Source organism: Columba livia, chromosome Z (assembly GCF_036013475.1).
Source record: "Columba livia isolate bColLiv1 breed racing homer chromosome Z, bColLiv1.pat.W.v2, whole genome shotgun sequence".
Classification (NCBI taxonomy): domain Eukaryota; kingdom Metazoa; phylum Chordata; class Aves; order Columbiformes; family Columbidae; genus Columba; species Columba livia.
Window position 1 is genome coordinate 8,832,067 of NC_088642.1, and position 24,823 is coordinate 8,856,889.

At 41.3% G+C, this 24,823-nt stretch overlaps 1 protein-coding gene across 1 annotated transcript in view; it reads left to right on the forward strand.

Moving 5' to 3' along the window:
• UBE2R2 (ubiquitin conjugating enzyme E2 R2) overlaps positions 1-24,823 on the forward strand; it is a 58,015-nt gene that overhangs the window by 18,622 nt on the left and 14,570 nt on the right. The gene's annotated exons all lie outside the window — the stretch shown is intronic.

Here is a 24,823-nt window from a genome sequence, read left to right on the forward strand (position 1 = left end):
CAACTTGATGTGGTTGCCATGTAGAGTTTGAGTTTCAGGCAGAATATAAAGTCTTTTCCTGCTCTAGTTTTTTAACTTTATATTAGTAGATACAGTGAAAAGAATACTCTGAGCTTTCTCCAGTGACACTGTGTCAACCATGGCAAACAACCAAGGTTCACAGTACTAAACTGTTGAGATTATTTTACAGTGTTTAAGTATGTCTGCATTGCAGCAATGGCACATTTGACCCGCCTCAAGCACAGTAGTGGCCTGGTAGCGACAACATGATACTCAACAGCAGTTGTGAACTGACCCAGCTTATGAGTTGGTTTTGCAGCCTGTGCTTAATCCCACGTTGCCATGGTTAGACCGCTACCAGTATCCATGCTGATGGATGCAAAGCTGGTACAGTTGCAGCTGTAAATCTGTAAGCCACAGCAGTGAGGGCCATGAAGACATAAGCTTGAGAAGCTGCTCTTGAATGTCTTCAAACACTGACAGTTCAAAGATGGTGGTAGTTTTGGTGGTAGAATTTAACCAAACCTGAATTAACTGTTTCTTTTGGCTTAACTCACATTTTATAAGATGCAAATTCTGATCGAAGCTCAGGTTGTGATGCCTTGTTTTTTGGGTCTAACATAGGGGGGACTCTGGGGGGAGAGGAGTGCAATGCAGGATGTTATTTGCCTTCTTTTACTGTTGGGGAGCTCCTAGGAACTGAATTGTATCTCCTCAGGACTTTGCTGCTTGCAGAGCTCAGCTGAATTGGCCACCAGGTTTTGTGGTTGCCACGGCAGGACACTCTATCAGCTTAAGCCTCACTTAGTTAAAACATGCATGTAGTTGTCGGAATTATACAATTATTAATTTCTTTGTGGAAGTTCTGTGATTTTTTTTTTAAGACAACATGTTTTGGGCTGTGCATTTGAAGGCCTAGCTGAGTTTGATATGTAGTGTAAGAAATACTGAGTCACTCTGCTTCCCTTGGTAACAGAAAACAAAATAGAGGGAGACTTCTGTGAGTTACTGAAAGCGACAGCACAGACGTGCCTAAACCTGGTTTGGATGTATACCTCTGATCACATCTTCCTCTTCACCTCAGTGCCCCGGAATTCAAGCTGTCAGACTTCTTCCAACTTTACAGGAAACCTCACTTCTGAGGGTATTATTAAAACAAATCTGGTCCTATGAAAGGATCATTAGGACAGAAGATCTCAAAGGCCACTAAAAGCTTTTTTTTTAAAAAAAAAAAAATGAAGAAAAAGCCAGATATCAAAATGACTGTTTCTGGAAGCTGATTTCCTAGAAGTCATGGTGAATGGAAGGGAAGCCTGAGATAGAGGAGCTGAGGTGTTGGTGTTGATGAATCAGTTGTCTTGGCAACTGCAGTCACTTTAAATATCTCTAGGAAAATAGCTAGCAAATATTAAGATGGAGAAATGGTGAAGGGTTGACAGAAGAACCAGGAATGGTGAGCAGTTTGAGGTTTATACAGGAAACTGATTCAACTACAATGAAAAGTTGTTGTTTTCAGAGTTGGGATCCTCAAGTGATGCAGCCCTGCTGGTTCTTCTGCAATGGCAGTGTGTCTGGCCACCCTCTTGCTGCATGGAGCAAGATCCTTGGGGAGAAACACTGACCTCCCAGGGTATATCCAGTCCCAAGAAAGAGGCTGATGAATGTGGTGTGAGTTCAGCTCCCACTGGAGCGCTTCATTTTGCAGCCCCACTGTTCAATGTAGTCATACTAATATTGCAGCAAAACCCAATGCAAAGTAAATCCTGCAGGCAAGCAGACAGAAGCAGGAGGATTGTATTCCTCATCGGACTCAACTGTAGAAGCTGCAGCTGTGTTGTGGATTCGTTTGGGTCTTTGTAGTGCCAATTGTGGTGAGAAATGAGACATCTTGCCATGTGTGTTTTGCTAATCGTGATTGCGTGTGCTGTTTTGTGGTTCTTTAGGTAAAACTGGTAAGTTTTAATATTTGAATTTCCCTATGGAGTGCTTTACTCTCTTTCATGTTGGCACCAAAAAGAAAAAAAAATGAAAACCAAACAACCCAGAGAAAGCCTGAATGAGTAAAATGAGGAATTGAACCAATTGTTTCCTGCTGCCACAAGCTTATTTGTAGCTGCCAGCTATGGCAGGTATTTCTGCAGGCTCTGAATCTTAAGCAGAACACTAGGTGCTCAGAGAAGTTACAGAACACTGAGTGTGCTCTTCCTGCCTCTCATCTTATAGCTGATTTCTGAGCTGCTCTTTGTGTAGTAACTTCTGAAAAGTTGTAGTCAAAACCTTGGTCCAAATGGGCATTAAACTCATAAGCTACTTCTTGCTGCAAAGGACAGTAAGTGCTGAAAACTGGTGGCAGGATCAATTTCCTATCGGATTTTTTTCCTTTTTTCCAGGAAAAAATCCTACCCCACAGCTACAGCAACAGTCACACACACACTATATATATATATATATATATATATATATATATATATATATATATATATACATACGTATATATATATTTTTATTTTTTTTTAACCTGCATGTTTGAAAGCTACCTGACTATACTCGTGATGGTCTGGTTACTAGGCAGATTTGATGTTTCCATGATGCAGATCCAGTTTGGCATCCAATTTATTTCATTCAAAGCTTCAATCATTTGACCAGCTATTTCTGCTTAGCCACATTTTTAGCATAGGCAAAATCTCTTAACTTTTTCTACTAGTAATGTAAGCCAGTGTTACAATTAATAGTTGATTTGACTGCTGAAGCCTTGCCAAATAGAGGAAAATTTTCCTTAGCAAGTGACATCAGCTTCTGCAGTACTAAAATGTTAAAGTAAAAAAAAATGTGGTCCCTGCTGTAATGCAGATAGTTATGGTGGGGTGTTTTATTCATGTGTAGCTTTTGCTGAAGGAGCAATGGCAAAAATACTTATTTAGGCTTTCCCCCCACCTCTGGCTTATAAGCTTTTAACCTGTCTCACATCTCCCTCTGACCCTTCAAGGTGTTCTCACACTGTAAGTCCTAATCATAGATACAGGGCTTCAGACTTCTTAAGCCCTCTGAAACTTCTTTTGACACCGATCAAGAGATTAAGGTTCACGAATTACCGCTGGAAGTAGAGTGGTACATTTCCCAAATATTTTCTACCATGCACGAAGAATATTTAATTTAAAAAGTGAGAGAGTATGGGATGAAACTTGGATCTCCTGATGTAAACTCTGAATTCCGTGCTTAGAGCGGACTGCTCTGCTGTTTGCATCTGCTATTTTGTTTTACCTTATCTATTTTCACTATATTAACAGCTAAAAGTTGCAAAAATGCTTGGTACAATTGAAAGCACCCTCTTGTCAGAATTAAGCTCAATATAGGGAGCTTTATAGACTAGGCACATGAGGAGTCTGGGTTTTCTGAAGAGAGCATATGGTAGCTGACACTTCAGCTGGAGATAACTTTAATTACAGCTCCTTTGTCTGAATCCCTTTGCCATTTCATGGGGCTAATGGCAAATTAAGCTGTTCTTTGTAGATGCAAAGAAGGCAGACTGCTAAAAATATTTGGTTTCTGCACATCTTTAATTATTCTGCCAGACTTGCACTGGACCAAAAGCTTGGAGTCAGAGGTATGAGGTCAGAGTGGTTAAACTTTCTAAAAGAGGTGAATTGTCCTACTGCCAGTCACAAACCTTCTTCTGATTGAAGGAGGATCTCAGTTCTCCAGTTGATCTGTTTTGGGACAGGACAAGGGAAACCTGTTGTTAGAGACCTTTGTTTTTTTTCTCTAGCCTCATGTAGCTGGTTACTGAAATCAGAATTGCTTACTGAAGTGTTTCATTGTGATTGTCAGAGTGTTTCCTTGTGATCTGATTTTGAGGGTGAGTCACATCAACTTCTGTGACTTAATGTCTCCATTCCAGTTTATTATGTTGCAAGTGTTTGTGAATATAAATCAGCCAAAGTCTGGTCTGAGTTCCTTCTATTCGGAGATAAATGTAATATGCAGTTGAACAAGCTCACTAGAGAAGCTTGGACCTGAGCAAGTGAAATCTAGTTTGATTTTGGTTTTTTGTAGGCTGATCCTTGGTGTGATTTAGCTAACAGTTGTTTCAACAATGGACATGGTTTCTGCTGCTCTATGCTAAGCTAAACAATCAGAAAGAACAGTTTATCTGTGGTATAGTGTCTGACTCATGCCACAAGGCTTGGTGTTCCTTTAATCCTTTTATAAACTGTTTCATCCTAGCTAATGTAACTGTGGATGTTCTTATTACCCATATAATGCCTAATGCCTTTCGAATTCCTGACAAACTGGTCTTAATGTTCCTTAGCAATAATTAGCAAAATATAGGTGGCTCTTGTATTGTTTAACTCTTGATCAAACCTTTGAAATGTTGTGTGTGCTGACCTGTTACACTTTTATGTTGGTAATACGTACACTGCTGAAGAGTGAATGGGAACTCCTGTCAGTCCTGAGCTTGGATCTTTTCTTGAGTGTATCTTCAAAGCTCTTGTGTTTGTGTTCCCACTTGACATGGCAGGCTTTTAAGAGTGCTTGATAGTGCCTTCCCAAAGTATGGAGTGTTTTGTAGGAAGCTTCACATTCACAAAGAAAACAAAGCATCTGTGTCCCTTTTTGTGCAAATTTGTGAGTTGTGTTGCTTAATCTCACTCTGCTACTTTCAGTATAACTATGCTCTCCTTACCAGTGGCTATAATACAGGAGGAATGGTAGTTGTTCACACATTTTGGATGTCTGTTTAGCTTTGCTAGGGTGCTGGAGAGGCCTTCACTTTGATTTTGTTGTTTTATTCCTAGTTCTTCCTTCCTCAGATATATTTGTTCTAGGTGAGTTTGGTTGTTCAAGGTCAAAGTTCTACTTAAAGAATAGTACAGGCTTCTTAAATAATCCCTGCTATGCTTTTGTTGCAATATTTTTATCCCATATGATCTTGCCTTGTAACTCTATCACAGTTTTAGAGCAATCTGCGGTAAGTAGGGTAAAGAACTAAAATTGTGCAGAGGTGCCTGAAGTGTCAACAACTCCAGTACAAAAAAATGGTATTAAGGGCCACCCCACTTATTTTAAGTTCCCAGCTTTGTAGTGGGACTTGGAGGGGCTCTGATATTTCTTGTCTGGGGATGACTGTGCCCTCCTCAGGGCTTTGGCTTGAGTGAGAAGTTTAATGTGCGGCTCTCAATCAAAAGAGCTGGTCAGCCTTGGCTTCCTGTTTGGAGCTGTATTCCGTTCCCTCTTCATCTTGAAGAGACTAAGCCCATATCATGTTTTTGTGGGGTGTAAGGTAGTCATCAGGCTGTGAGTTTACACTGAGGAATCCTTCCTTCCCCTTGTTGAAATGTTTCCCTCCTGGGGCATAGAGGGGTAGGGGCCAAAACCCAGCGAGCAGGGAGCAAAAGTGTCTCTGGTAGCCCAAGGTGCTCAGCTGGAGCGAGGGATTGCTCCTGTTTATCAGCTCACTTTCCAGTGTGAAATATTTATAATCCTGTCAGCTTTTTCCAAGCTCTGTCCTCTGAGCAGTCAGGCTCCTTTTGTTTTCTGGCCGGTGCTTTTGCATTCCTGTCTGGGCAGTGACCCGATGCCAAGAGGAAATCTGAAGAGAGTTGTGCTTAATGCCATTTAGGATAGGGCATCCACCCAGAAGGTGGAGGATACAAGTTATCGTGCCTTTGGGCCAAATGCCCCAGTGCCAGCTGACTAAATAAGGTGTCCTAATTTAGCCTTTTTTTTTTTTTTTTTTTTTTTTAGGAAAATAGGACAATCATCTGAACTGTAAAAGTGGTCATGTACAGGATTTCAGGCTCTGAGTCAGTCTCATACACATACCTGCATGTAACCTTGAGTTCAGTATTAAACTTAGAGCTCAGTGTTCAGGACATGTCAAGGCATTTCCTTCCTTGTCACTTCAGTTGGGCAGGTCACCAAGCACTACTGAGAAGGAAGGAACATGTGGAGAACCCAGGGTTTAGACCTGGCATTTCCCAGGGTGGGTCCCTAGGTCAGCACTGTATCCTGAGATGCACTTTGCAAGCCCCAGAGTTGTCATGCTCCCCCATGCAATGCTTTTTGTGTCACTCCTGTCTAGAAAATCAAAGGATATGGTGCTTGTAAGCAGCTATTAATTAATCTCTTCTGGAGAGTGCAGGATCCTTTTTTTTCCTGTTTAAACTTCTGCTCTTATGTTTTTAGAGGACACTTGTGTTACACATGGGGTAAGAAAGCAGCCTCAGCCAGTTCCTGTTCTGTGCTCAGTGCATTGTCATATATTCATGGGAGAAAATCTTTCCATGTTAACAGGGAGATTACTTTAAAATCCACCCTTGCACTTTGTCACTGACTTTTTGCATATTCCTAGTTTGGTTTTTTTCCAGTGAAATTTTCTCATTAGTTTTCTCTAGTCAGTTGTCTCTTGGATGAAACTGTGATTATAAAGACATTATTCCACACTGGAAGCAACTTCAGTGTCCTATGATAACATGTACAAGAATGTCAGATCAGTCGGTGTTTAATTTGCAAATAAAAAATCTTGCTGTTGGGGCTTTTTGTGTTAAACTACTGAACTGTAAGAATAATGAACTAGTGATTCAGACTCCATGATCATTAATCTGATATTGCACTAGCTGTGTTTAAAGCTAACTGTTTACAGTAAAAAAGCAAATGAGCTCTGTGTTACCTTAGATGTAATCAGGTTTGCTGCCTTGTATGTTTATTTTGGAGATTAGAGCAGAAGCATATAAAACCCCTACAACATGGGCTGCAATGCCCAGTGCAGAAGTGGTTGTACAGTGGATGGAAGCCCTGCAGCACACGTCTTAGTGCACAGGATGGGTTACCCTGGCTTTGGATTTGCTGAGAATTTTTTTCCCCCTGCTGGTAGGAGAATGACAGCGTTTTAATTCTGATGGCTGCTGCCAGTAAAATGGCCATATGTGAAATATGAAATCTGATGTCCACAGACATAATATCCTGAAAGGTTAGGCAGCATTGCAGGAAACACGAAGGAGCTTGTGTCATTGCTTGGATACTCCTGAGGTTGTTTCCTCAGCATTAAACTCCTTGATTTTTTTGTTCTGAGGAAGATGAGGAGTGTTGAGCCTGAAATGCTGTCCCACTTGTTGCTAATACAGGCTGTAAACAGCAGCTGTGTTCAACCTTTGTATCTCTGCAGGCTTCCTATCTTGAAAAGACTTATCTGAACAACACTCAACAATAGAATTATGCGGGTGTCTTCCAGATACTTGTTTTGAAATAGTTTGAAGCCATAAAATTTATTGTGTCTGCAGAAGAGCTGTCAGTATATTTGCTTCTAGCATGACATCCATTTTACCAGCAGGAGAAAGTACTTTGGGCTACAAAGCCCAAAGTGACTCAAAGGTTTCTAGTGTGTGTTTTGTGTTGCCTGTTTTTTTTAAAGCACCTGGATCTGACTTCGTAGCTAGGGGTCCAGTGTTAGTTTCAGAATCTGATTCTCCTTTTTCTGCTTTAATACATTTATACTTATTTAGACTGATGCCCTGTTGGGAAGAGGCAAATTGAAAGTATTGCAGACTAGAGCAGCAAATAATCCAGTACTCAAATGAGACTGATCTCTGCCTAACAAGTGTAGAAGAGCATATTTTGAAACTTGTATTCTTTTGCAGTGTCAATCAGTGCTGTTGGCATATTTTAAGGGCAAGATAATTGTCAAGGGTTTAAATTGTGGGGTGACAATAAAACCCTGGCAAATGTGTTGTTAACCTCCTCTCCGCTCCTTCTCCCCCTTTTGCTCTTCCCTCTCCCCTCTTCCCACTCAGGACGGGTAACCGGGAGGGAAAGAAGGACAGAGAGAAGAGAGTTGGAAAAATTAACAATGTTTTACTAATGCTACTAATAAGAATAGAGAAAATAATACAAAATATACAAAACCAATCTTGAAAGTCTCAGCAACAGTGGAGCTGGCACCCAAAGTCCTGGATTGGACTCTGAAGCCAACCGGAGCTGGATTCAGTCTCTCACTAGGCCTCAGTTTGCAGGGATGACTAGCAAGGTCCTCTCCTAATGTCGGCCATAAGCAGAGGGGACAAAGAAGGGCAAAGAGGGAAAGGCCCGAGATCCTCGTGATCTCCCACTTTTATATGAAGTATTCATATGAATGGTATGTAATACACAGTTGGTCAGTTTCTTGGTCACCTGTTTCTCGTTGCCCCTCTCACAAGATGTCCATCCATGCTTATCAATAACTTCACATTCTATTGCTGTATTTACCAAAACATGTATCTGGTTCTCCAGGAAAATGCAGCTAATATGAAAGCTTTTGCTGATAGGCAAATTCACTGAAAGAGAAACTTGTTTTTTAATAAAACCAGGACAGTAGTGTAACTGCTTGTGTAATGTCCAGTACAATGAGGCTGTGACTTGCTAGGTGCCATTAAACCTGCAAAGCTAACCCAGCCCACAAATGCAGTATGGGGTTTGTGGCTACTAATAAGCTTCAAAAATGATAGTTACTGTACAGCTTTTGGTGTGCAAATCTAAGAAATGAGAGCTCTCTCAAAGGATCAGCATACTCTGAAGGGTGGCTGCAGGTGATTTTTCAGCTGTAACTAGGCTGTTCTCTGGTGAGTGCTTGTTGCTTCTGCTCTCCCAAAAAGTTAAACATGGGATGTTAATGACATGCTCTGTAGAGGTACATGTGCTGCTGAAGCTGTAGTTTTAAAATCTACATAGTAGATCAGGTGATCACTAGGTCTGGTCAAAAATTGCTGGCTTGGCTATCTTTATCACTAAAAAAGCAACTAGCTTGCTAATTTAACTTGCTTTAATTTTTCTCTGCTGCCGTTCCCCTGTTCTACAGCTGCCAAGATATTGCTCCAGTAGCAGCATGGAAAAGGAAGGAAAACCCTGACTATGTTTCTTTAGTCCTAGAGTAGAAAAGTACTGATAGACTACATGTATGTATGCACTTTTCAGATTATCAGCAAATTATTAACACTTAAACCCAACTGACAGTGTACAAAATTATCCTTTCGTGAGTTTTCTGCTAGGAAAAATAACAGATGTTTGTGCAGGATTTCAGTAGTAGCTGAAAGCTCCTGGTTGGGATATTTCCCTGCATACGCAGTCCCAGAAAGAACAAAGTGGCTGCTTAAGTATGTCCTGCCTAAACGGTTGACACTTAACTTGAGAAATAAGAGTCTAAGAGGTCACTTATTCCAAAATAAACCTTTTAAGTTAGAAACGAGAGACTTTCTGACTATGGGGCCAGGATGGGCGGGAGGAGGAACCTCCGCTGTGACTTAATGCTGGTTTACTCTTCTTGCTTAGGGCTTACTGTGTTTGGATGCTAAGGTATTTATTAAGCTATAATACCAAGGATTTAACAGACCTATAATTGAGTGTAAGAAGTAGGAAACAACAGTTTATGCGTGTTTAGTTTTGAGGGGTTCAAATGACAATGCTGCCCACACTGTCATTATTCATCTGGTTCTTAATAACCTGTTTGACATAGTAATTCTGATTGCTGCTTGTGCCCTAGTGTGACAACACGCTCAATGGGAGCCCTGAGCTGTCCTGCTGTGTGTTTAACTGGTTAGCTGCTCTTACAGTACCTGCTAGTCCTCATTTTTTTAAAGGCTGTAAATCTAAACAAGGCCGTGGACCGTTTGCCATTGAGTTTCCAGTGCTTTGCCCTTTCCCATAGCAGCTGGTACTCTGCAGCTGTTTGTGCACAAGCGGACCTGTACATGTGAGCATTGTTGTAGCTGCTGCCTCGAATGTCTGTTGTGGAGAGGAGGCATCTTGGTAGTGAGCAAGCTTGATACTGAGGAGATAACATGATGTTCTTCAAAGATAGCTGGAGTAGGAGGACATCCTCATTAATGTGAAAAATACAGACACAAGTTCAGGTTTCTAGAGATATTTTGGAGGTAGTTCGATACAAATTTATCAGATAGTGGTGTGGAGACTTTGTACCGTCATTCCTCCTGGACATCTGTAATAATAAAGTTTCTAAGAGTGCTGCTTCCTGTTTGCAATACCTTGTTGGAATTTAAATCTCTCTCCTCGCCTGAGAAGTCCAAGCTACATCTTTAATCTCTTTTTAAAGCTATTCTCTACCTGTGCTCACTGTCTAGCACACCAAGCTTCCTCAGTGCTTTAATGAGCTCACTGTAACAATTTCTGTTGACAGGCTCTTTGTGCTACAGCACAGTAAAGTTGACTGCATGGAAAATCAGCTGAAAGAATCTTCAGATCTGGTTTTGGCACTAATGTGAGGTTATGTCCAAACAGTTGATATTTGAATCAAACTGTCATATTTTAATTTGTTGTCCTTCCAAATACTGATTTATGCACCAAAGCACAATCTCTTCTGTCTGCTCTGTCCACTTTTTTGTCCCTAATACTGCCTGGTAGGTTTTAAGAAAAAATACTTCAGGCAGCTGAACTTGCATTGTGTATTTTGATCAGAAGGAACAGGGCAACAAAAGAAAGGCTTTAAATTTGGTTTGGCACCTTGTAAATGAGCACAGGCATTTGTGTGAACAGCTAGCAGCATGTGTAGATGAGCTGCTGAAAGGAATGTGTAAAGTGGCAGCCTGTCCCCAGAGATGGACACCGGGGGCTCACCTGGGGCTTCTGTAGAGTGTTTTGGTTGAGAATACCACAGTGCAGCTTACTACTCCTCATCTTTCATGTTAGCAGGAATATAATTAACCCAATTTATCAGTTAACCTTGTAGATCTTAATGTCCCCCACAGCCTTTTTTTGTTTTGCATTACAATAGTTAGATAAGCAATGCCTGAACTGCATAGCACATTAGATAGTAATACTGGACTAAATACAGCTTTCTGAAAACATCCTCTGAGAAGAGTCCAGGAGTCTAAATGCTGACTTCTGGAGTGTGGGTAGTTGGTCTGGTGTTCTCTCTGTATCTTTTCTAAAAGGACAGAGAAATGCTTAAAGGCTATGAAGTGGCAGACTAAAAAGGTACACATAGTAACTGAAATAAATTCGGATTTTTAGACTATTCTGGAAAATAAGGGCCTAGCAGCTTACTTGGAGGAGACATTAAATGTTAGGACATTAAAATTACAAACTGAATACTACCAGGTAGAACACCTTCCAGATAATACTTTTTGCTTTTGTTTTGAGGAAGGGCAAAATGTGTTTAATGAAATTAGGGAAGTTTTCTTGAGTGAGGTGACCAAGAGGTTGCTGGGGTTGATTCCAAGGAAGGGAACCAAGTGACCATCTAGCTTGGGCTACCCTGATGTTGCACACTCTCTTCATTAGGCTGCTCTGTGCAAGTGAGCTGGGTTTTATGCTGATGTCTCTGCAGATCTCATGTAGTGTCTGACCCAGGGAAAGCATTTCTGAGATGGGAGTGCCCTGGGTCCCTAGACATACCGTGCTTCTGCATGTGCAGTCCATGCTCCAGATTCTATGGAGGAGCTGCTGCTCTGCTTTATAAGCACTGCTCAGCGGTTGTAGAAGTGCTGGTTATCAGAGCTGGATTACAGACATTTTTGCCATAGTACACAACTTGAACCAAGCAGCTGCAGCTAGTTTGCTGGGATACCAAAGCAGAAGCCACAAATGGATTAGATGTTGCTCCCCTTTTGCTCTTGGACTCATTGACTGGGTTGTCACTGTCTCATCAACTTACGTTGTTGGTTTGTTTGAAGTGTACAGTATTTGGAAGGGATTAGCAGAATCAATTTGATGTAATTTATTTTGCAGCATGTGAAGCTGCAGGCATCTTCATCCTTCTCTCTGCTTTCGGTGGTAGATGCAGGTCATATGCCTGTGTAGGTCTCAAGTATCCTGTTAAGAAGGTTAAAGAGTCCTGACAATGCTGCATATTAGTGTAAATGTTATCTGTCTTAAAATGAGACAGAAGATATCTTGTTGAGCATTCTGATATTTACTTTTTTATAACCAGAAGAGTTCTGTGCTGTCTAGTACAGATGCTGGAAGTTAGCAGGTTTCAACCTGAGCACTTCAAATGTTGGAAATATCATAAAGTCCCTTGAAGAAAAGTGTTCTTTTTTTAGAGCTTCTCTTTTCATGTAGTGAACACGGAGCAGTAACCTTCACAACAAACTTGCATACTTTCTGCAACAGGAATTTGTAGGAAATCTCTTGCCATTTGTGGTTGTAATTCAGGGGTGGAGGGGACAACTTTTTCAAACTTCAAAGCATGCTAATTTGGAACTGTGGTGAGTGCCTTGAATTGCAGACTGTTTCGGAGACAGATCCTTATCCTGCTGCTAAAACCTAGTGTGCTTTGCATGCATATATTTAATGTTGCTGATATTGATAGCGGACTGAAGTTAATACACTTTAAAATACGTCAGCAGCAGTATGTCTAAGAGATGAGGAGACTTGAGCATCAAGAAATCAGTAGCTGAAGGTGCCCTGTTTGTGAGGGAAATCCTTGTTGAGAAATGTGTTTTCCCTTCCTCTGATTCTAAATCTGACTTGAAAGAAAAGCATTCATAATTGATGTCCTAGATAATACTGTATGTGGCTTCTGCTACTTCCTGGGGTGGTAATGGCTTTGATTTCCCACCCCCCGAATTCACGAGTGGTGACTGAACTGTCTTGCTCTCCAGCAGGTTTCAGAAAGCACCAAATTCTTCTGACCTAATTGATGCCGAAGGTGACAACAAAGCTTTCTAAAAAGCTCTGAAGGCAGCCCTGTTAGAGTAGGTATTCATGACTGTACTAATGGGTGGGTGCAAAGTGGGAGTTAAAAGGGATTCTCTTATCGTTGTGTAATTGCTTAGCTATTGCTATGCAGGGGAGGAGAGCTCCTCTGTTACTCAAAGCATCTTTGTAGTAAGGAGATGTTCATATTAAAATATAAGCATGATGCCTGGGTGTGTTCAGGTGCACTAAAGCTTGTGTTTTTAAAGCAGGTGATTGCAGTTTTAATTTCTACTTCCAATAAATTTGTCTGTTTGTAGTACCAGTGTGAGGATTTTCTTTAAGTTCAAGATGGCAGTTCTTATGTGAATATTAAAGTGAATGCTAACAATGTTATTTGTCTATGGGTTTGATAAATAGGAAAAGATGCTTCTATTTTGTTAAACCACTTTGTCCTTCAGAGGCTGATAGTTGTTCATTGTGAGGTGTTTGGCATTGAAAAAAAAGCAAGCTGGTTGGCTTTAAGCTTTGAGTAGCATGATGTGAACTTCTGTTTCCAGTAGGATGGTTAAAGACTGAGTGGTTTTGAATGTCTGCAGGGTATTCTGTATTGCACCATAACCAGCAGTATTGGATATAAACCAGTGCAATGCTGAGCAGGCGGGAGTAATTTTAAGGGTCAGATATACAGAGGTCTTTAGAGACAGTTGTGCTGCTTGGTTGAGCTGTTCATGTGCCTGATGCAGAAAATGAGTGTGGTGGCATGGCCAGGGTCGCTGGCTGTTTGTGTAGCTTATGCTGCTCACCCAAAATCCTGACTTGGTATACTTCACAGGCGTTGATAGGTCTGTTCCTAAAAGGTGCATGATATTTGTTTTGCAGAGCCAGTTCAGGGTTGGAGGGATGTGGAGGTGAGTTGTACTGGTGTGTGACGACCATATAACCCTTCTGGTGCAGCAAGGGAGGCTCTTGGGTCTGGTACTCAACTTCCCCAACTGCCTTTGGTGCTGGGGAAGGTTACTGCTGTTGCAGCCTCTGATGGAGACCATTTCTCTCAGCTGAAAGCGCTTTTCCTTTGCGGCTATAAAAACTGGGACAAGGTAGGGTAGGAGGGACTGGGCAGTGGTTCTAGTGAATAATGCTGAATGTCCAAGAATGGGAACAGAGGGGACTTTTCCTGGGGAAGTGCTTGGAATCAGTTCCCGCCGTTGTCCCCCACACCAGCACCCTTGCAGTGCAGGTACTTGCATGTGTTAATTGAAACTCTTTGCAATGTGACGGGTTGTGTAACAACTCACAAAACCATCTCAAGTTATGTGCCATTGTTGCCCCTGGTGTGGCTAGATACTTTTAAAACTGGAAACATGCATAGCATAAGGCTTTTCTTAGACTAGAATTTCCAGCATGTAGCTGCCGCTGTACAGAAACACAACCAAGAGAAGAGCAGCATAAAGCAGTGAGAGGAAGACATTTGACTCCTGTCGCTCACCTTGCAGTGTTCTCCCATCCCAGTTAATACTGTGATCTCCCCCAAAACCTGCCAAGGCATGCAGAGCTCTTCAATGCACATCATTGCATGCTTTCTCCACAGCAGCATCAGGAGACCTCTGGGGTCATTATTTTTATTCTTTTTTAGGAAATTAATTTCATGCAGGAATATAATTGTAACCAGGTGAATGTATAACTTTGTAAGCTACATAGCACGGAAAGAAATTGCATTGGACTTCCAGCCAATTTGCAGATCAGTTTTTATCTAGAGATCTAACACAGCAGCAGTGTTTATTATATTTATAATTTAAATAATATATGATGATGCTTAATTTTTTATATATTAGTTATTAGGCAGAGAATGCCTTGAGGGCTATCCTTTTTATTCCATTATTTCCAGGTCTTCTAAAGCAAACCCTGGTGAGTGGCAATTACTGTAAATGTACCCATCATGTGTAAATGGCTTTTAAGTTTGCAAACAGCTGTATGACTTTTGGTAGTATTTGGAAAAAAAAAACAACAAAACATCAATTCTGCTAATGATTTTGGGGGAATTTTACTCTGCATACTAGATGGAGTCATAAGAAAGACAGAGACCTATAGTTGTCAGACAAATCTTTCAGCTGCTAAAAACCCTTTGAAGTACTTTGACAGTGTCTAGTCTGCAGTTGTTGTTGCAGAGTGCTAAAACAACACTAACTTTTTCAGTGTCTGAATCTTCTAACTACCAACAAAAGTTGGCTGTTTTGTGAAGGCCTGATGCCAGATGGGCCTTTTGGTCCTGCAGTTCTGCATAGTCTCTTATGGGAACGAAAATGATATGGGAGTGGATGTAGGGAAGTGACCAAATCTGTTTTTTGGGTGCTTTTCTTTTGTGCTAAGCTGAAGAAAGCATTATATCAGTATTAATGACTATCAGTTAGTGTGATGTTTCAGGTCTTGCTGAACGAGTGAAACTCCCTTTCCAGTTTATATGAGCCACATCAGTGTGGCTGCAATAGGTCTCAGGACTGGAGAAACTCTGTAGTTAATGATACCTGTTCTTGGGCTTTTCAGATGGAGCGCAAACATGACTGCTTCCAGTTTACACTGTCAAATTCAAGTTCTAGAAAAGTCATTTTTGCAACAGCAAAGCATTCTCCAGTCTTGGTACCTGTGGAATATACTGCTCTGATGTCTAAAATTGCTGTGTTTCCGCAGTGTGGTTCTTAAACATTGTTACCTTCTGTGTGTGTAGATGTAACATATTTTAAAATAGTGTTCTACCTGTGTCAGTATGTAACTTTGTGTAAATATCAGGTATGGACACTGCTCCATGTTCTAGGAAACTTTCAAAATCATTTACTCAGTTTATATACTAAATGTTATTTACAAGCAGAGGAGGACAAGAAGCAAGCTGGTTTGTTCCCTTATTGAATCAAGGCGAGGTAAAACTTAGAGGTAGGGCACTATTTAAATCACATAACTTAGTTTGAAGTGTGTGTGGCTTTCAGATGCTGATTGCTGGTGACCTGGCAAGGAGTAAAGCATCTGTGCACTAGTGTGAATGCCAGCAAGGCTGTTAGCTTATACCTGAGCATCTTTTAATTCATAATCACATCTACTTTATCACCACTAGAGGTTCCTCCAAGTCATGCTTTGGATGTGTTTGTGTCAGGATGCAGCCCATGCTTTACGTAGCATGTAGATGTATGAATCTGACAGTTCACTCTTTACAAGCAGTGAATTAACTTTTAAATCAAAAGGTCGTCATCTTGTGGTATAGTTGAACCTGAGTCATCAATTTGAAATACTCATCATTAACTACTGATGAACTTGAAAGCAAGGTTGAATAGAAGACTGTAGTGTTGGTTGTTTATAACTAGAAAAAAACCCCATGAAAATATTTGTAATTGTAAGTGTGGTTAAATAGTTTTAACATCAATGTATTTTATACCAGCTGTAATTGTCAACACAATTTATTTTAGGGTTCAGACACTTCCATGTATTTCTGAGGCAGTTGTACATACTCTTGGATTCTCAAAACACTGTGAACTTTTGTTGCAAACTGGTTATTATGGCATTGTAAGATGCCTGCACCCTATCAAATTCTATCAGGTGCGGTATGTCTGAGATACAAGCTCTGATCAAACAGCCCAACAACATGAAGACTGTTTTCAAGAATTAATCTTATAAGACAGGATATAATGTCATAATAGTATTGTGCCTAGCATACAGATATAGATCAAGTTTCTGTTCTGTGCTGCTCCTGGGCTTTGGTAGCTTTACCTTATTCAATATACAAGCAAGTCCTGTGCTCAGTGCTTAGGTTTTTGCAGATGTGTGAGTATAATTTTTCTCTGAATGAAGTAAGAGATAATCCAGTTCCCAGACTGACCGTGTGGATGCTACAGTTTTTGAGTGTGGCAGTATGGTGGAGCTGTTGGGCACCCAATATGCATTTTTGGAGATTAAACATCAATGACTTCTGTAGTCACAGATACTTACATGTGATGATCCTGTCATTTAGAATGTGGAGGAGCCTTTAGATGAGTCTTTGCAGGAAAGCAACAGGGCTTGTTTCTGTGGAGGCTTCAGGATAAAAAGGTGCTGGAAGGTTATTTTGTATTATCTGTTTCTCTGGCATTCAGCTAGTGTTCTTGAACTTCAAAGCCTTAAAGGAAAGGCAAAGCTAGAAAATAAGTTGCTCAGAATTCACCAGAAGGGTCTAAGTAGGCAGTGGTCTCACAGCAGAAAACTTGCTCTGTCTTCAAGTTCTCTGCTGCTTTTTTTCCTTGAAGTATCACCTGTTCCTACAAATCTCCATAACCATGAATGCGGCACCTCTTGCAAGATTATCTTAGTGTCAACCTGCTGCCGCAGTTTATCTTGTTGCTCAGCTTAGGCTACTGTTTGGTTTGTTCTTTCTTTCACCCCCACTGTTGTTTGGAAGTTTTTCTTCATCCACACTGCACAGTTTTCACTAAAAGCAGACTTGATTCGTCACAGATTTTGTCTTTTCCTCGTGCTATGCTGTTTATGGGTGCTTGCTTATCCGTCATACAAATTTCTTCTAAAGCTAAGTCAGGTATGCCCCTTCAAATCAAGAATAATATCTGACAAGCTTAAATACAGGAAGAAAGATTAAACAAGTTTTAATTTCTCCCCCTGGTTCCTTTCTTGGTACTGATAGGCAATACTGCAGTGTTAGAGCTATTTAAGGGTTGCTTTTAGTCACACAATTGTACAAGTTTCCTCTGACTTTCCTATAAGATCCAGCTTTCTCTGTCTGGGTGATCAGATCTCTTGGCTGTATTCTCATCTTACCTCTGTCTCATTATTAAATGTCTGTCTTGACCTTGCAATCCTTTTGACCTGCAGTATTCTGAAGTGGTTCTTCCTAACACTGCTCTTACTCTGTATGCCTTCACATTTCATGTGAATTGTTACCATTAATGAGATATAAGCTTGAATTTCAAGGGTGTTTGTTCATGTACCAAATGTTGATTGCACTGGTTCTGGTTTTATCAGAAGTGTAAAGGGTACCTGAAATATCTATACTGCACTGCAGATTAATCAGCCTGCTTTGTGTTCTTTTGCTGGCTTTTTCAGGAGATATTTAAGCAAAGTGATGATTCTGGCTTTATCTAGATGTCATATTAGTCACTGACATCACAACTAATTGGAACACAGGTAGAAATATCACTGTGAGCTTTCACTTAAGTGTTGTACTTTCCCTTGTATATCCATCTGTCCAGAAGGATGTCTCTCTAAGCATCTGTGTATTAATGATCATAATGAACAACCGTTTTGTAGATGGTTCTTGCCTAGCCATGTGTAATTAGCTTTTTAAATGAAGCAAGGTTGTTCTAGCAAGGGGATGACTTCATGGTGTTCGTGGTTCAAACAACAGTAGCACTTTGGAGCCACTGGAGGCCAATGCCGTTGAGTGTCTTGTCCTTGTGACTACAGAGCAGTGCTGTCTGATCTGGCTTTTTTGTAAGCAGACATGTAGTGTAAGAGCTGGTACTGTAGCGGATTTGGGCTGATGGCTGCTGCTGTTGTCCCCAAAACCCAGACTTGAGTTCATTGTTGTGTGAGGAGCAGAGCAGCAGCTTAATACTCTGCAGGCCTCAGTGACCTGCCTCTGTGTTTTGGTGTTTGACTTAGTGTCTACGTTTTGAAGTCATTGCATTAATTAAATGTATCACTTGAACTGGGCTGGCCAAAGCTCAAACTGACATTTTTAGCACTTCAGTGATATTGGAGAATTTGAGGGAGTTTGTCTTGTTTTTGGAAAGCGAAAACTGAGTTAGGATTAATCTTTTTTTAATTCCTTGCAGTGCAGTTTACTGGCAACCATGTTGTTGCTGGTTATGAGTAGAGCTACACTGATTGTAATGCTGTGAGCTCCAAATCATCTAAAGCACAAGGCAGGGTTGAAAAGAGGTAGAGAATGACAGAAGGCTGAATGCTTCTTGAATTTGGCCTCTCACTAGCAAAAACCACCCAAAAACCTGTTACTGTAGAAACAATAGCCTGAGTAGCAAGGATGGGTATGTATCAGCTAATGCACCTATTTTAGCTTAAACTTTGAACTTGATCTGTTTGAAACAGCCAATGGTAATGGAGCTGACAGGTGCATCATTATGCAATAATGTGAAAATACGCTTTTGTGTCTCAAACTCCGGCTTCTCCCTGGCAAACACCTGCAGACAGAGCGCTGGTTCCTGCTGGGAGCTGGAGGTGCTGGGCAGGGGGGCAGCTTGCACAGGTCTGCCGGGATTATAGACTTAAACACTGGGGCAAAGCATAATGCATTGTAGCAGTATGGTATTATAAATCTAGACTAATATCATGCTGTGTCTCCACACTAGGAGACAGTGCTGCTGTATTTAGCTCTTTGCAAGTGATGCAGACTTGCCTAGAACTGCTGAGTAAGTGTTGCCTGTGTCTGCCTAGATTTAGTGCCTGTGACCAGCTCCAGACAGGAGAGTTCATGATCAGTAATGCAGTAGATGAAAAATAAGTAGCAGGGCTGTCTAAGTGCTTAGTTGGCTTCTGTGTGGCAGCCAGCATAGATTAGATTGTGACTGCAGTTCCTCGGAGTTGCCATTTAGTTTCTAGAGAGCTATACTCCACATTGATATAAACTCTGGTACACCAGCTTGAGAAATCTTGTTAGAAGAACTGCTGCCTGCCGTGCTGGGAAAGGCGAAGTTGTGTAACACTGCAGCACAGTGCTATGCTTTTACACTTACAGTGCTATAAATATTCCTTTCCCCTTGCTGCTTATGAAAGTGGTGACTGCATCGAGACCTGCCCAGTGTTTTTAGCAGAAATGTGACTGGCTGTCCCTTGGGGAGAGCTTTCCTCTTGCATCCAGCCCAGCTTGTATATGAAGAGAATCAAGGCAATTAGTCATTCACTGACTCATGAATGGTGCTTGTTTTAAAGAGCTGTCTAAAAATAGTTAAAACAGGCTGAGGGAAAGGGTGTTTGTATATCAAGCTAGCTTGGACATCTTTTTACTCAGTGGTTGCAGACTCTGCGGCTTGCTTCACCAAACAATGAAGCAACCTGATGTGTCTTGGTGAGTATGCAAACAAGGGAATGAATAGGTGAGTTCACAGAAACTCTGTCAAGATTGGTGCAAAATGCTGCAAAACCGGGACGTGCTTTGGTTGTGATAACTTGAATTTGAGCAACATAAACTGGAGAGATGAGCAGACAAGTCTGAAGTATACCGTATTCTCACACATCAACCATTCTAGATGTGCCTGCATGTAAATCTGCTTCAAGAAAGTGAATGAGGTCATGAAAGTTCAAAACATGAGATTGAACAGGATACTGAGGATGTCATAGGCTAATGCAGTTCTTAATAAGAGACAATCTACTCGACCCTGAGGCCTGGCAGGCAGAGGCAGGTGCCCAGAATATCAACCCAGTACACATGTCACTTCCACACATGCTGCTGGAGATGCCAGTAATGTAGCATGATACTTTGAATAAGCAGCCTTGAATATTCCCGCCACTGTTCCAGCAAAACTCTTTATCGTTTTTGCAAATGGAAAGAGTTGGACAATTTTGTTCTGAAGTGGTCACAAACTGTTTCTAGAATAGCTGCACTAGTGTTAGGGCTTTACCAGTTCAGGCAGCAGCATCCTCAGATATACCTGCAGTAGGACTATTTCAAGTTACAGCCTCTCCAGAGGAGATGTATGATTTGGAATAAACTTAAGTTGTAGTATTGCCAAGTCTCCTTTGGCAAGTATTACACACTATTACACACTGGAGTTTCACTTATTTGGAGTTATTCTTCTTATTTTGTCCAAATGGTGAAGTTGGTGTGTTTGGACAGATATAAATTAAAAACTTGAGTAATCTGTTTCTGCCTGGAAAATCGTCACACAGACTAGCCTCTCTGTATTACACAAACCCAGTGAGCCTGATTTCAAGCCATACAATTCATGTACAGTCTGCAGGCAACTAGAAGGCTTTAGACTCATGAGCACAATCTTGTGAGGCCTTCAGTGGTGGCAGGAATTTCCTCACATCTGGCCTGTCACAATCTCTAATACATTCAATCTTTTTTTTTTTCTCAAAATCAGGCCTGATCCTGGAATTAAGTTTGAATAGGGGGCAGAATCTAGTAATATTCCAGCATGGAAATTCCTGGGAAAATACAGAAACCTCACTATGGTGTCAGCTTTCTCACAAGGGAATCTGAAATTGCTTTAGTGCTCAGCTGCTGTGGTTGAAACTCAAAAGCTGTTGGGCTGGCAGCTCGCCATACAGAGGAGGACTGAGTAGTTCTGTTTGGTGTTAGGTCTTATATAGCTCCTGGTAGTTGCCTTTTCTGTGGTGAGGTGGCAGAAAAATGCAGAAGTGGAGTGAAAATGGACAGGTTATAGGAGAAATACTTTGGCTCAGGATGACACTGTTTCCAACTCAGTATCTCTAGCTGGATGCTACACCTGCAGTTGCTGCAAATATGGTGTTTGCTGTAGCATCATATAAAATCAAAGTGACAGTAGAAGTATTGGAAGTAGACCTGGTGGTTCTTAGCCTGATAGAGGTGAGTGGTCCTGTGGTCTGCTCCTTTGCCTGAGCTTTGAGGGCACTGACTAGCAGTTTTGGGAAAAAAATTGTAAAACCAGCACAGGTGTGTCTTAAGCGTTTATACCAAGGAGTTCAGAAGTCCAGCCCTGTCTGGAAATGCTCTTGCTTTGCCATTGTCAGCCTGGGACATGGAGCTGAGGCAGGAAATTCCCCTCAGACCATGGGCACTGTAGTACTGACCTGTGCACAGCTGGAGATGGGCACCTGGCCCCATGCTGGCGGGATGTGTGATGGGTAAAGGGAACAGCCCCAGGAGTGTGCAGGTGGCCTCTGGCCAAGGAATCTTCTTGCTCAGCTTCCAGCCTGTCCCCAGCAACCTCCACACACGAGAGCAGTAACAGCTGCCCTGTCCGGAGCTGGATGCTCCCTGGATCAGGAGCACTGAGACTGAGTTTCGAGCCAGAGCCAGAGCAGTTGTGCACAGTTCAGACTGAATGGCACAGTTAGCTGGGCAGTACTGTGGACTGTCCCTGCTGTAAAACCCACTGCAAGAGAGAAATATCTTGAACCGCTGAGCTGCTTGAGATGCTAAACACAGCAACCAACCTGAAGAGTGATCATCATAAAGGCAAGAACCTCCTGACTGATCATCTAGGTTATCAAAGGGAGACAGTATTGAAAAAAATATACACCCTTTTGTTTTTTTTGAGTAATGTTATAAGAAAATGGTTTAGTTTCCAGGCACTGCTTGTCCTAATGGCATTGTTCAAAGCGGTTTTATTTACTGAGATCCCCTGAGAGGTGGCCCAGGCAACAGGAATGTGAATGTACAAGACTGCAGGAGCTTGGATGCAAACCACTTTAACAGGGCTGTAATGAATTCCTGCTTATCATTCAGCTCAACCCCGGTTTCATGTTTGTTGTTAGTTGTGACTTCAGGTCTAAGGAGCAAAAAGACCAATATGTGCGTCAAAGCCCATTTTTCAAGGATGTAATTGTAACTTTGGCCATTGTATTGTAGGCTTGTTGCTTTGGTCCAGGTTAGGTGACTTGGCAACAGTCTAGTTTTATGAACATAGTTACATGGACAGTGAAGTATTTATAAGCAATTTACTGTTAAAATAAATTTTGTTAAAAGAAAACCTGTTTATACCAGAGGAGTATTCCATTGGAAATGAGAGCTTTTAGTAATGCCTCAGATAACTAGATTAGCAAGTGTATATAAGATGTGATTTAGTGTGAAAGGGGAATGGGCTCTTGCCTGTCAAGCCAGTCTCTGATTTTGTAAGTGAACCTCACTTCTTGAGTTATCTTTGCCCTACTGACTTATGGCTCTATTTTCTTTCTCATTTAGAAGCTTAATGTCCTTTTTATGAGATCTAGTTCACTCACTTTGTGATTTTAAATTCCTTCTGAAACACTGCAGGTGATTCAGAGCATAAGGGGTTTGCTGCTGTTAGTGTTCCATGGCCATCACAGCAGCAAGGGAGCTTTCAGGACTCACATGAATTAATTTACCTGGTCACTCATCTTCTAATTTGGATCATAGATGTGGTCCTTGTTCTCTAAAAGCACAATGAATATCAGTAAGCATTGATACAGTACGGCTGGGAAATGAGCCCAGAACTGGGACTAAATTACCAAGCCTAGTGCCCAGCTTTGCTGCAAGAGATGACTTGGGTCCTAAGTCATCATATCTGGAGCTGAAATAGCAGCTTTTTACCCTGTCAGATAGTTGACAACACAGCTGGCTAGCCTTAACGATGCTGTGTGGGTTCTGAAGCTGGACAAAATCAAGGTGCTTTAAACCTCATTGATGTGAGAAACATGTTGCTAGTATATCTGACCATTACTGAACATTTTCTGGCACATAGTATTTAATTCTGCATGTACTAATCCAGGCTTAATGTGGAAGAGGAGAATCCATTAGATGAATTGTATAAATGCTTGGTGCGCTAGCAGCAGTAAAGGGCATTTTGTGGGATTGGATACAAACACTTAACCCAGTAGTCATCTGTAGTTCTCTGCTTGGTGGCTTCCCTCTGTGTTAAATGCAGTTAGCATGCTGGCAGGAGGCATTCCTTAGGTGTGCAGCTATGGGAAGTGCTGATGTGCACAGCAAGGAGCCTGGTTATGCCTGTTACAAAGAGAAATGGGGACGCCCTGTGCCATATCTGCAGGTGTGCTAGACCTCTTACTGCAACAGGGAGGGTGACCTGTAGGAGACCTTGGTGGCTCCTGCACACAAAAATCTGTAGGGGCTTGTCTGTAGCAGATAGTTACAGAAGAGCACATAATACTTAAACAAAAATCAAATGTTTCCTTTGCATCTGAACTTAAACAGTATTTTCAAAGGATGCTTAATTTCACTGGTGCTGTATTTTTTAGCATTGAGATAATTTTCATTTTAAAATATCACAAACTGACAGTTCCGGAAACACTACATTAGGTATTTGTATTGTTCTGTTAGTCACTGTAAAAGGTGCTGGTGCTCCTGATGTCCCCAGATCAGGTCAGTTGTGATCAGAGTCACAGATGATGCTGGTGGCTTTCCAGAAGAAGTGTGCTCTTCTTCTCATTGCCTCTCTGCAGTGGGCAGATAGGATGGATTAATCATTCCTACCCTTGCTGCCTGAAGATCAGTGATCTAGTGTTTGTCAGTTCAGAAGAGTAGAATAAATCAGTGTCAGACTACAGAAGTGTCATATACAGCTAGGCTGGAATAAATACTGAATTTCTAGACAGCTGCAGCTATGAGAGTCTTGTCTGTTAGTGCTCCTTACTGAGAATGAGATGATATTAATATATGTGTAAAGTGCATGGCAAGATCTCCAGAAACAAAGTCACTGTAGTAGTTATTCATAGTGACTGAATCAGGACTTAATCCAGTGATTGGTAGAAGCATTATGTTTGTATTTTCAGTCAAATAACATGGTATCTGGGGAGACTTTATTTTTCTGTCATGCATGGATTTCACTATGGCTTTGTCTTATCCAAAGAGAAGAAAAACAACAAACCTGAAGTGCAGTGACCGATGAGGGTGCCAGGGAACAAGAGTAAAATAGGAAATAAATTAACCACACTGGTAGCAGTATTCTTAAAATGTGTCATGGTGTAACTTAGAGGTTGAAGTTCTTGTGCAGTAGCTGTAAATGCCTGTAAAGGACTGAATCTTCTGCCAGGCTGGTGTTTTCAGTGTAGCATCAGAGGAGTTTATTCTTTTTCTAGGGACTACAAATATGACTAGTTATAAATTAGGGAAGAGGGGAAGTGGTTTGCTGCCTTTTCAGCTTTCCTGGCTACTGAGTTTGTTCAGTGGTGTCAAAGAGGCTAATGTCAGGACACTGGAATAGGATTATTTTAGTTTAAGCTCAGCTAGTGGTATCAAGCCCATGGTGAATGCAGTAACAGTTGAGTACTTGAAGGTGAGGGACTGAGCTGCATCTTTTATCCTCCTAAACTAGTTGGGCTGTAACTGAGCTAACAACAAGCTGCCTTAAAACTCTGCCGCTCTTTGGTACTTAGCAGTGCCTGGCTGACCTTAGCAGTGATAAGCTCAGATAGCCGACTTGCCTTACATCAGTGAAACTGTAGGGAGAAAACCTTTCTGGGAGCTCTGTTTAAAAAATAAGTTTGTCTAATTTGGCCTTTTGTCTCAATTTTTAGAATT